This window comes from Bactrocera oleae, chromosome 5 (genome assembly GCF_042242935.1).
Source record: "Bactrocera oleae isolate idBacOlea1 chromosome 5, idBacOlea1, whole genome shotgun sequence".
In the NCBI taxonomy this organism is placed as follows: domain Eukaryota; kingdom Metazoa; phylum Arthropoda; class Insecta; order Diptera; family Tephritidae; genus Bactrocera; species Bactrocera oleae.
This window is the reverse complement of record NC_091539.1, coordinates 29,001,789-29,015,276: the sequence shown is the minus strand read 5'-3', so window position 1 is coordinate 29,015,276 and position 13,488 is coordinate 29,001,789. Positions and strand designations below refer to the sequence as shown.

The following is a 13,488-nucleotide window of genomic DNA, read 5'->3' as shown; positions in this document are numbered from 1 at the left end:
GTACATCAAAATATGTACTCATATACATATATACGTAGTTCAGAAATTAGATTTAGAAAATGTATAATATGAAGAATATTTTACAAATATGTTTTGTACATTTGATCCTTTGACGCCTAAAAAAAAGGTGAGAAAAATTAATATAAAAGTAAGCCGGAATAACAAAGATTATTCGCATTTATATTCACATAAGCGAAAACCTATTCCGTGGAAACGGAAAAGCAAAAAAAGCATTTGTTGTTTTACGTTTGCGTTAAAAAAACGTCCATATGGCTATAACAACAAGTGGAAAAATATCAAAATTATGGCTAAAAAAAGTTAAGAAGCCGATGAATACATTGCCAAAAAATATTATGAGTATGTTATTCAAATAATGGAAAAATCCATTGAAAATTCAAAAAAATGCGGAAGATTCTTCACCAGTAAGCAGCAGGTGGGTTACTGGATCCATGCAACAAACAAGTCAAATGAAACCACCAGATTCTGCTTTCGATGATAAACTGAAATTTTAAAGTCGAGTACAAAAGCTAAAAACGATATTAGCAAAAATAAAAAAAATGAACTGTATTTTCTCGAAGAGAGAAGATCTTAAAATGAAGCTTCAAATATATTTTGAAAATGTTGAAAAAGCATTTGATAAAGGAAATAATATCCATTTAAAAGTCATAACGAAAAGCAGAATATAATATTTTCCTTAAAAATTAAACAACGACACTCCAACACAAGGAGTGTATTCTAACATAAATCTAAGAAATAAAAATTCAAACATTTTATGGAGACATGAAAAAATAGTCATCAGTTTTTTCACAAGTTTAGTGCATAATTCGAAGCACTTTACTAAAGTAGAAAATATGTTCCGACTGAAGACATTATTTGGTGGAGAAGCTGGTAGATTAATACAACATCTACCAGTTACGGAATTAAATTATATTAAACTATGATTAATTGGTTTGATCATGTATATGAAGGCAAGGGTAATAATAAGAAGAAAAAAAAAAAGAAATACGTGTGGCACTCGGGGAATGCCGCGGTAAAGCTATTGCATAGCATTTTTTTTTTATCAACTTATGCAATTATAATTATTTATTTATTTTTTATGCAGTTCTTTGATATTAATATTTAGTAAACAAACTTTTTTCTTTTATTGAATAAATGAGAAGTTTATATTGCTTAAAATATTTTTATTATCTTACAATACATGCAGGATATTCAGGAATATTTTATCATTGAAACCAGGAATAAAGGGATGCCCAACTTATTCCAGTGTTAGAGCAGAGAATGTATATCATATAGAAGGTTCAATTGCAGACCAGCGTGTGAATTGTCAAAACCTAACAAGATTTTAATAGTGGATTTCACCTCAGCTAGCTGGAAGGAGAAATTTTAACAGTGGAGAGTGAACAGAGCTGAGCATTGTATGAAAATTATGCTCAGAGACTTGCTTTGATATTACAGCTGCATGTTAGGCTTTTGGCTTATATAATATTTTTATACGCTTATATGCAAACATATTTATTAATATGAATATCTTTTTGCATAATATACTTTCCTAATAAATATTTTGTATTATAATAATAGAGATTAAATTTATTACAATATACATATATGTATACATGACATTACCCAACAAATATTGCATACACAAACCAACATACATACATATGTATATGCGTACACATGTAAATATGTCACCCGCAAAAACTACAAACATTGTTCTACAAAAACAACAATGTCGGCCAAATAGCCGAAGCCCAATTTTATAGTAAATCACACCACAACAACATTTTCATTCATGAACGCTGGCACACATGCAATAAGTTAAGTCGTTTCATTCATAAAAGCAAACGCCTTACACATCTCCCCGAGCATGCGCTTGCCTACAAGCGTCTTTTCGCTACGATGGAAAAAGCTGAAAATCATAAATTGAACAAATTTCTAATGTACTTCCGAGAAGGGAAAGTGACAACCCCGTAAAACCCAGAATACACAGAAAAAAATGGCAACAATGATTTTGTCGATTTAAAATATTTTAGAATTTTAAAATATTTTTCCGTACCTCACAAAAATTTGCGTCAATATGTATGCATATATGTATATATAAACATACATACATATATAGAACGAAGAAAAGCGGCGACCGTTCGTTATTTTTTATCGGCACAGCTCGGATTTTCTACCAACAACACAATGTTGTGACGCTTTGTCATCGCGTAAACAGTCGTCAATTTTTCAACACATTGACTCTTTGACATAAAAACAAAAACATGAGCTTTGCCATTGGTATTCCGCAGTGGCGGATCTATGGGGGAATAATAATAGTTCGGTAATTTTAAAATATTGAGGAAAAATTTATATAGTTAACAGATCGATTCACAGAGTCCGCTACTATCATAAAATCAGAACATATTAAAAATATGTTGGAAGGAAATAATTCCCTCCAGCAAGAAATTCTGTATCTGTCACTGACAACGGAGATTTCCTATGAAATAATGGGTGTACATATTTTCATACATATGTTGCATGTAGACAAATAATGGGTACTTTCATTATTGTTTATATGCACATATAATTATACATATACATATATACGTATAAGAATATTTAGGACCGCTTGGTTTTTTCTTATCGGGTTATGTCAAGCAAGAGGTGTACAAAATCAAACCCAGAAATCTGACTGAACTGAAGCAGCCCATTAAATAGATATTTGAAGCAATCCCGACTTCAACCTTCAGCCCGCATTAATTTTCTAATAGGTGTCGCATATGCGTGGCTGGGCATGGAGGAATAATTAATTGTATAAAATAAAATAAAGTTTTCTATACAATACAAAACAAGGAAAAACGTTAACTACGGTTGCATCGAAGCTATAATACCCTTCATAGGTACAAAGGTTCCTTACAATAACTTGATTCAGATCTAATTTCGTGAATCGGCAATAAAAAATAAAAATTTTTTCCAAGCAAGCACTTTACTCCGATCGTTCAGTTTATATGATAGCTGTATGACATAGCGATCCGATCTAAACAATTTTTTCGGAGATTATATTTTTGCCTTAGAAAATAACTCATGTCAAATTTCGTCAAGATACCTCGTCAAATGAAAAAGTTTTCCATGCAAGCACTTTCCCCGATCGTTCAGTTTGTATAGTAGCTACATGCTATAGTCATCCGATCAATACAATTTCACTATATGCTATCGTCCGATATCGACAAATGAGCAGCTTATTGGTGAGAAAAGGCCAGGTGCAAAATTTCAGATCGATAGCTTAAAAACTGAGGGACTAGTTTGCATATATACAGACGGACGGACGGACAGACGGAGATGGCTAAATCAACTCAGCTCATCATGCTGATCATTTATATATATTGTAACGGATTTCTTGATAAATCGTCTAACTATAACTCGCTCTTGAGCTCGATCACTGGATGGTTAAATTAAAGTCCCAATTTAATGCTTATTATACACTTATCTTTATTTCCAATTCCAGCAACTTAACACTTATTGCTCGCTATTCGAACTTACAACTTATTGCTTATAGCTTAATTGCTCTTTACACGGCAACACTCTAATTAGAACTGTCTCGGCTGCACAATCCGGCAGCCCTTATATAGTAAATTTTTAACAAAAGTTCGCTACTAGAACATTCTGGCAACTACGAATTCGCTGTCTAGTTGCTTCTGGCAGTTTATCGTCAATTCTGATTTGTTCTGGTACTCGTGTTCGCCACAATATATTTTATTGGGTCACCGACGTTTCCTTCTGGGTGTTACAAACTTCATGGCAAACTTAATATACCCTGTTCAGGGTATAAAAATTTATGTAATGCATTGATTAATTATTTTTGTAGCATGATTCGTGAGCCGCCCTGTATATGCAGAATATCTTAAAATTATATGCAAAGTTGTTTGCGCATTCTAAATATACAAATCTGTAAGCGTACATTTCTTAACATTGATTTTAGCTTTTTCATTTAACACTAAAAATGCTCAATTCTGTTATTTTGCGCTCCGCAGGGGTAAACTCCGGTTATAATTTGTTTGTGGTGAAATCCTTTTAAGTTGGCAAGTAACCCTCCGTCAAGCGGACCATTTTAACAATCGGCACACCATGAACCTTCTCTATGATATACGTTTTCTGGTTAAGGCAGTAAATGGCAAAGTACGTGGCAATGCGAGCTCTAATCGATCAAGGATTCCAAAAAATCAGAATTTCCGAAGAAGCAGCTCAAATACTTCATTTACCAAAAATACCTACAGGGCTTAGGAAATACTACAGTGGGAGTATCCAAATTCAAAATAGAAATTAAAAAAAGAACCGAGATTCCTAAGCGGCACAAAGTACAATGTGGATGCACTAATTTTGCCAAAATTAGCGAGTGTACAACCAGATAAAACGTTTAAATTGGTTATAGAACAATGCCAAACCTATATCTTAGCTGCACGCAATTTTTATAAATCGGATCGAATCGACGTCGTTATTGGAGGTGATGTATATGCTGACATACTAGAAGAAGGCATATTTAAGAAGGATGAAAGACTAAGTCAAGCCACAAAATGGGGCTGGATATTGTCGGGAATTTTATAACAACCGAGAAAATACCATAAAATTTTAGCGGCGGTACTGCAATATATGAGAAATTAGGGAATAGAAGTTAGTTTAACATATACTGAGAGATAACATATACATAAGATGATGATGAATGCCTGAAAATATTTGATAAAACAATAGTGAAATATAAAAATAATCGATTTGCCGTCAGTCTGCCTTTTAAAAAAGATAGAGAATTGGCCGACTCTCGCAAAGAAGGAATGGCGAATTTTCTTAATATTGAAAAAAGCAAGTGAAAATAAGTGCGGAAAATGCTATTATGTAGCAAATAGCCAATCAGTGATTCGAGAAAGTAGAGTAGAGACTTGTCCAATAGCACGAAGTAGGGGTAGAATTAGGCCACTGGGACTACTAATGGATACCCACTTCCCAGGTAGCTGTGAAAGTCATACTGTTGAATATACTCAAGACAGTGGAGCAGAAATAGACTCCACTCTTGTAATACTAGTATTAGAAAGCAATCGTACGCTGGGCAATAAATAGATTCAAGCCTTTCAAGTCGCCGGGACTAGACGGTCTATTCCTGTGTCAGTTTCAGCAGTCGCAGAATCGTTGGGCTGTATCGACTAAACTTTAATGCTGGTAGGATAGAGCTAGTATTGTTCACCAGAAAACATAAACTCCAGTAGTTACGGCGCCTGTATTAAATGGTAGCAGACAAACAATTGGAGATAAGGCAAGCTACTTAGGACTAACCTTAGACAGAAAGCTTTCATGGTAACAAAACTTGGATACTAGGGTGAAGATAGCAGCTACGGTACATCTGTAAAAGGATGGTGGGCCCTAAATGGGGGCTAACGCCTCGGAAAGCTTATTAGCTCTACACAGCAGTTGTCAGACCAATAATGACATGAGGTATATTGGTATGGTGTCCAATAATGGAAAAGAAATACGCGGTGAGGCTTATGGAAAGTATACAAAGAGCAGCCAGTATATGCATTAGTGGAGCTCTTAGAACAATGCCAAGCCAGGCACGAAACATCATTCTACATTTTTTGCCAACAGACCTGTTCTGTAAGCAAGTGGAAGCAAAGTCAGCTCTCAGACTAAGAGTATCCTCCCAATTAGTTGCCTGCAACAAGAGGATTCTAGAATAATTATTTTATTCCCGTTTCTACCAAAAACCGCGGATTTCCGTAATCCAATAGAATTGAAGCTAAATTCGGTTCACAATATTGCCTTCACCACCAGAAAGGAGTGGGAAAGGGACGGGGTAGATAGGAATGCAGGAATTAGCATCAACACGGATGGATCCAAACTAGATAATCGAGTGGGAGGTGGTGTCTTTTCCGCAACTTTAGACACCAAAATCGCATTCCGGTTACCAGACCACTGCAGTGTTTTCCAGGCGGAGATCACAGCAATCAAAAAAAGCCTTGTGGTATTGACAAAAAGTGTGCTCACAACAAGGAGCATATATAATATATACGTACCTATATACGGATAGCCAAGCGGCCTTGAAATCACTCAAGTCTCCTATGGCCTCATTAAAGATACTGAAAGAATGTCTAGATCTGTTAGAGGATCTAACATCCTACTTAATATACTTAATATAAACCTGCAATGGGTTCCAGGGCATAGTGATATCCCTGGTAACTCCGAAGCAGATGAACTAGCCAGAAAAGGTACCACTTTACAATTAACCCCTGAAAAAGAGAGAATTTGTATGCCTCTGATAACTTGCAAACACGTAATCAGCGAACATGCTATAAATCTAGCTGAGTCTCGGTGGAGATAATCAAACTCGCTCAACTAGTAGGCTAACTAGTAAGTAGCGAGAGTCGCACAAACCGACTATTAAAATTCAAAAGGAATGACATAAGAGCTCTGATAGGAGTAATAACAGGCCACTGTCTAATTGGTAGACATGCCAGCAGGCTAGGTGTACCTTACAACGACTATTGTAGAAGCTGTCAGGAAGTAGAAGAAGAGGAGACTGTAAAACATTTTATATGCGAAAGTAAAACTCTATACAGTAAAAGAATCGCAACTAGCGGTCGATGGTTCCTTGACGACGTATTGGAAGTTGCTAATATAAAACTATTTGTACTGATGAGCTTCATCAGAAGCACAGGTTGGTTCAGAGAGGAGACGATAGAATGAGGGAACATTAGTCCCGGTGGTATCACAATGGGCCTCCTATAGGCCTAGGTGTGTCGTTAGATAGCCACTCTACCTACCTACCCACCTATAATTTAGCTCGAGCTCGTATATTTTCAAGGCTGTATCACCAAAACTATTACTCGGATCAACTTGAGCATTTAGTGCAATATTCTAGAGATGTTATAAGAATTAAATAAGCCAATCAAAAATATCGACTTTATGAAGCCGTGAAACCCATGTACCCCCGTAAGTTACCTCACAGATTTTTATAATATATTATATATGGTATAAAGTCAACTGGTTGTTTGAAAATCCTTATATTAGGTATATACGAACTAGGAGAAATTTTAATCAGATTTGATTAATTTTAGGCACAACGACACACTGTTTGTGAATCTCGCATAATGACTGGTGTTGAAAGTTTTGCCTTCACGACATACTATTATCAGAAAGAGTTTCATATTAATAGATATATTATATAATATTATGTATGCCTATGGGATACTACTACTACTTCCTCTAGTAGTATTTACCCGTGTTTGCACATTTTTGCCAAATTTTGATACAAACATATATTATTATCAGGAAAAGGCGTTGATTCCGAGGAATTTGAGAATTGAATTTTCCGAATTTTAGTAATTATTGAAAAGAAATTTTAAAAAGCAACAATACTTGTATGTGCTGTTTATTTCACAGATTTTTATATCATGTTTTGATGATGGATTTCGTCTCAGCAGGGTATCTCTTAGAGTACCACATTGCTAACGTAGAACTTTCTGCACCATTTGAGCAGCTTAATGCGTGTAACTTGTTCAAAAGTTTTGAATTTATTATTGGTTTTACTGTTTTGTGTAACACGTGGTTATTTTGTTTTTCACACTGACTGTGTGGATAACTAATTTTTAATAAAATTGTATCAAATATAAAAGTAATGATTTCAAAAATTATAACCGCAAACTGTTGAAACCACTATTAAACGTTACACATATTACCTACTTATTTAAGCAGTAGGAGCGCATTATCTTTCTGCATCATAAACTGCTAGAAAGAAGTGCTTCCACAAAGTTTGGAAGTTATAGTTTTGGAAGCTTGTGAGATGTTTACTAGCCCGTTAATGGGCGCGTTATTATCTAGTTTTCAAAAGTTTTAGCAACGCATATTTCATTTCTTTTTGCTAAATGTGAGTTTTCTTGCTTAATAGGCTACATACTTGTAGTTTATATACGGACAGGTACCATAAACAACGCAAGCTTTTTCAGTCACTACTAACTTAAATTGTAGGCGTGATTGTGTTTCGATTTCGCTTATTTTAACACTGCAACTTAGAAATGTCGTTTACAACGGACGGACAGACAGTCACCCCGATTCCAATTCATCTTGTCATTCTGATCATATATATATAAATAGGTATATATGGGTCATTCCATGTCAAATCGACAAATAGTTGGACGCGACCCCCACCGAATCGAATGAATCTTTAGATATGTTAGTATAATATAAAAAGTTTTGAAGCCAAAATTTTCCCGCGATGGTTACTTTTTACGATTTTCCATTTTACGATGAAAAATGGATTTATTTTAAGAATCATAAATGGAGGAAATCTTGAGTTAATCCGGGATAACCATCAACATCGACTGCAAAAACTGTGTTTGGTGGGATCAGAAGGATGTGGTATATCATGAGCTTCTAAAACCTAGTGAAACTGTTAATACTAATTGCTACAGACAACAAATGATCAATTTGAACCATGCATTGATCGAAAAACGACCGGGATAGGCCAGAAGACACGGTAAAGTAACTTTGTTACACGACAATGCACCTTCACAAAAAGCAAAATCGGTTCAAAATACAATTGAAGCACTTGGCTTTGAGCTGCTACCCCACCCGTCATATTCACCAGACTTGGTCCCTTCCGATTACCATTTGTTTTAAACGATGAGACTCGCATTGGCTGAACACTATTCTCGTACGACAGAAGTCGAAAATTGGGTGTCTGATTGCTTTGCTTCAAAAGACGAACATTTCTATTGGCATGTTATCCACAAATTGCCAGAAAGGTGGTCAAAATGCGTAAAAAGCAATAGTTAATACTTTGAATGATGTTTTTTACTTTCCCATTCAAAATAAGTATTTCATTTTCACAAAAAAACGCTAATTTTATACCGGTACACCCATATAACTCTAAATCTATCTCGTTTAGTTTTATATGATACAAACAAATGTTAGGTGACAAAACTATTGTAATCTGTAGCCGCATGTTGCGAGAGTATAAAAATGTTGCGTAAAAATTCAACCTTCATTATACGACGAAACCGTGAATGGATTACAATTAAATGTAGTATCTTATTACTTACTTTATATGTAGGGCATATATTCAATTTATTTTTTACTACACATATTTCGCTTCGTGCTGCGCTATTTATATTAAAATCTACCACAAATGAGATATTGGTGGTATAAACTCAACCAAAGAAGTTAAATTTAACATAATGTTATATGAGAAAAAACTCAACCGAGGGATCGGACTAAATAACATTATCTTTAAGAAACTCTATCTAGTTAATTTCATTAAAATATTATACATTTTGACCAATATAAACGGTTTAACGTCAGTTGAAGGCCTGAGCTGATTATGCTGATTATTGCCATTACTTAGGTATACTTGAGAGCATGTTTCTATTAAATTTTATGGGGTGGACCGATTTTATTCAGTATGTCCAATACTATAGTTTAATGCAAAATCGGGGTGTAATGGGGTCATGCTTCTGGATATGCAGATGCAGTCGTAGGGCTATACTCAATTTCTACTCTTGCTTCCTTCTGTAAGATGCGGTAACCAACTCGTGTGGAGCTTGGGGTCATGGCTGAATGAGAGGAATTTTCGGCTTTGACGTATTCGGTTTAAAGTCCATGTGACATTTACTACAGTGGCCTTATAAAGGAGCTGAAATTCGGTGTGGTATTCGTGGCGGGAGAAAGACTTAGTTTTCGGCATTCATTTCGGTGGATGAGCGTCTAGCCACAATCCCCATCGAAGCAAAATTTTTCAACATAACATTGATTTGCGCCCACGCCCGAACAATATGACCAAAGATGCTTTTTATATGCGTTTTGAGCGCGCTTATGATAACTGCTCCCGCTACGATGCCAAAATTGCCATTGCCGATTTTTAAGCCAGGGTGGGCAAAGAAGGTATCTTTGGCATAACCGTTGGAAAATTCAGCCTCCATTGCGAAACTTCTCCAAATGGGCTGAAGCTGATCGACTTCACCGGGACTCGAAATATGGTTGTCTGTAGTACTAGATTCCATCACAAGAAAATTCATTAAGCCTAGTAGCTGTTTCCGGATCGAAAAGTTCACATACACATCGATCATGTCGTGATAGATAGACGACATGTCTCCAGTGTTTTTGACGTGCGTACGCTCCGAGAACCTAACATCGACTCGAACCACTATCTTGTTGTAGCAAAGAAACGTTCCACTGAGCAGCAAAGTATGCCTGTCAACAAACACAAGGAAGGTTCAATGTCAAGACGCTACAATCACAATCGACAGCTAAACGGTTTTCTACTCGACTTGCACTCCTGCTCTCTGAGAGCACTCATCAGCAACTCGGTATAAGAGAACTGTGGGAAGGTTTTCAAGCTCTTTACGTACAACTGCAAGCGAAACCATTGCTGAACGGCAGTGAAAGTGTGACATCTGGAGATGGCAAACCCGATTCGTTAGTCGATGACTATAGAATAGATGCTCCATTGCCCGTCTATGAAGAGCTTCGAATAGCAATTACCCGACTGAAGAACAACAAAGCGACAGGGGCCGTTGGATCAGCTTCTTTGTAGGATATGGTCGGATGAAAGCATGGCCGATGATTGGAACCTAAGTGTGCTCTGCCCTATCCACAAAAAGGGGGACCCCACAATCTGCACTAATTACCGTGGGATATGCTTCCTTAATATCGCATGTAAGGTCCTATCAAGCGTAGTATGATAAAGACTGAAGCTCACCATGAACAAACAGATTGTACCTTATCAGTGTGGCTTTAAACCTGGAAACTCTACTATCGACCAGCTTTTCATCATGCGCTAAATATCTAAATAGACCAGTGGAAAAAAGAGCGACGCATACCACCTCTTTGTCGATTTTAAAGCCGCCTGCGACAGCACGAACAGGGGCTGCCTTAATGTCTTGAAATCCAACGCAGAATCACTATTGCTAACAGGTGCTACTTTGGACTTAGTAGGCAATTGAAAAGTAAAGTCCTCTCTCGACGAACAAAGACCAAACTGTACAAGTTTCTCATCACTCCCGTCCTGCTATATTGAGGAGGCATGGACAATGACAACATCTGATGAGTGTTCGAGATATTTTGTGTTTCAGTAACAGCGAGTACCATATCGATGGAACGATGAGCTGTACATCATTGACATAGTTCTGCAAATCAAGAGACAGCGGCTAAGTTGGCTAGGTCATGTTGTCCGGATAGATGAGAACACTTTAGGTATGAAAGTATTCGATTCAGTACCCGCCGGTAGAAGCAGAGGAAGACTTCCACCCCGTTGGATCAGGTTGAGAAGAAAGAATATCTAATACGAAAGTTAATTTTATTATATTTAAAATTAATACCTCACAAATTGACTCATATATATGGTATAAACCAGTCAGTATGAAATTCTTATATACATACGTTATATCGGTGCAAGGGAAAACATTCACCTGAATTTATCCATTTTAGACACAATGTCACATTTTTATTAGAAAGAAAAACTATCTGATTTTAATAACATACCTCAAAAATTGACCGATATTTTCGGCAAATAGTCAATAATAGTTACCGGGTTCCACATATTAGGTATATGGGTTCTTGAAAAGTTATGTTCCGATTTGAACAATTTTTATGATACTATTTGTGGAAAGTTTAACTCCGATATCTTTATTAGTGCTTGATTTGTATATTGCAAAGTGAAAGGAGGCGTGGTTGTAGTCCGATTACCTACGCCCATTATCCAATTTTTATAGTGCCTCCTGAAAATCCTTTCGTACTATCTCGAGTGTAAAATTTATTGTTTTATCACGCTTTTAGTAGTTTTCAATATAATCGTTATAAGGGTAGGGGGCGCCAACTCGTCTCATCCTGATCATACATAACTCTATATACATGTATCTCGATAAATTTTAGATGTTTCAAACAACCGTTAGGTGAACAAAACTATTCTACTTTGTAGCAGCATGTTGCGAAAGCATAAAAATAATAATATAATAATAATAACCCAACGATTACCCTCCTCCCGCCCAACCGACGCGAGGGGCCCAATCCGCATACGTGCGGAATTAGCCGAGTCAGAAAAGGCAAGAGAGTTTTTTAAGTGTTGAGATCTAAAACTGCTCAGCTACAGAAAGAAAAATTTCAACAGCTAAGATCTAAAGTTACAATAAAATAAATTGTTACATTTTCATTTATTAAGAGAAAACAATAAAGTCTTTTTAATTTTAAAAAGTGAGTCAGATAAGTCAAATGTGCTGGAATGAGAATTAAAATCATGACATATACGGCGGAATGGCTCGTTTAGTTCAAAATTTGATCTACAGGATTTTACAGTAAAGGTCTAAACTGCCTCGAAAGGCGAACCGGGATATTAAATTTAATTTCAGACAGGAGAACTGCAAAACAGTTCCATTCAAAAGTTTCACTAAGAATATTATGCCAAGCATTTCCCTACGACTAGAAAGTGTAGGTAGATTAATAAGTTTTAAACGACTAGTGTATGGAGGTAGACTTACCCTAGCATCCCATCGGAAATGCGCTAAGGCGAAAAGTAAAAATTGTTTTTGAACCGACTCTAACTTGTCAGAATGGATTTGGTAGCTAGGGTTTCATACCACAGAGCCATATTCCAATATAGGTCTAACCAAAGTTGTATAAAGTGTTTTAGTAATATACGGATCTCTAAATTCTTTAGACCAACGTTTAACAAAACTGAGGACAGCTTTTGCTTTCAAGACCATGGTATCAATATGAAGACTGAAATTAAGCTTATGGTCAATATTAACTCCCAAATCAACATAGTTAAAAACTTGCTCTAGAATATGGTGTTTTATTACACACACAGATTTTCGGGAAAAGCACATCGTCTTACATTTATTGAGATTCAATGGCAAATCATTTCTATCACACCATGCAACCAAATTGTTTAAGTCTGTTTGCAACAGACACCTTTCCTCAGTTGAAGTGTATGATTTAAAAAGCTTTACGTCGTCAGCGTATAATAAAATTTTTGAGAATTCTATTACTGAAGAGATATCGTTAATAAACAACAAGAACAGAATCGGGCCAAGATGACTACCTTGCGGAACACTTGAAGAAACATTAATTGTATCTGAAGGTGTATCCTCAAATATCACTCGTTGTGTTCTATTATAAAGATAGGAAGATACCCATTGAAGGAATCTTGGCTGAAAGCCCAGCAGATCAAGATTATGTATAAGAATCGAGATATTTTCTTTATCGAAAGCTTTGCTAAAGTCTGTGTATATAACATCCGTATGCTTATGTTCCCTAAAACCCAATGATACATGGTTTACAAATTCAAGTAAGTTTGTTATAGTCGAATTCCCTTTACGAAATCCATGCTGAGATGAGGAAATTAATGGAGAAATCGAAAAGGTTATATGGTCAGTGATGATAGCTTCAAAAAGTTTAGGTATAACTGATAGTTTTGCGATACCTCTATAGTTTTCAATGTTGGATCTAAATCCACTTTTATGCAAAGGGATT

At 36.0% G+C, this 13,488-nt stretch overlaps 1 long non-coding RNA gene and 1 pseudogene across 1 annotated transcript; both read left to right on the top strand.

Annotated features, from left to right (window-relative positions):
- The first annotated feature begins 3,623 nt into the window (after positions 1–3,623).
- LOC118682044 (uncharacterized) lies at positions 3,624–4,809 on the top strand. The gene is made up of 2 exons (XR_004977709.2): positions 3,624–3,930; positions 4,014–4,809. It is a non-coding gene; the product is annotated as an uncharacterized lncRNA (long non-coding RNA).
- A 586-nt stretch (positions 4,810–5,395) lies between these two features.
- On the top strand, positions 5,396–12,890 carry LOC138857500 (craniofacial development protein 2-like; annotated as a pseudogene).
- Positions 12,891–13,488: the final 598 nt, after the last annotated feature.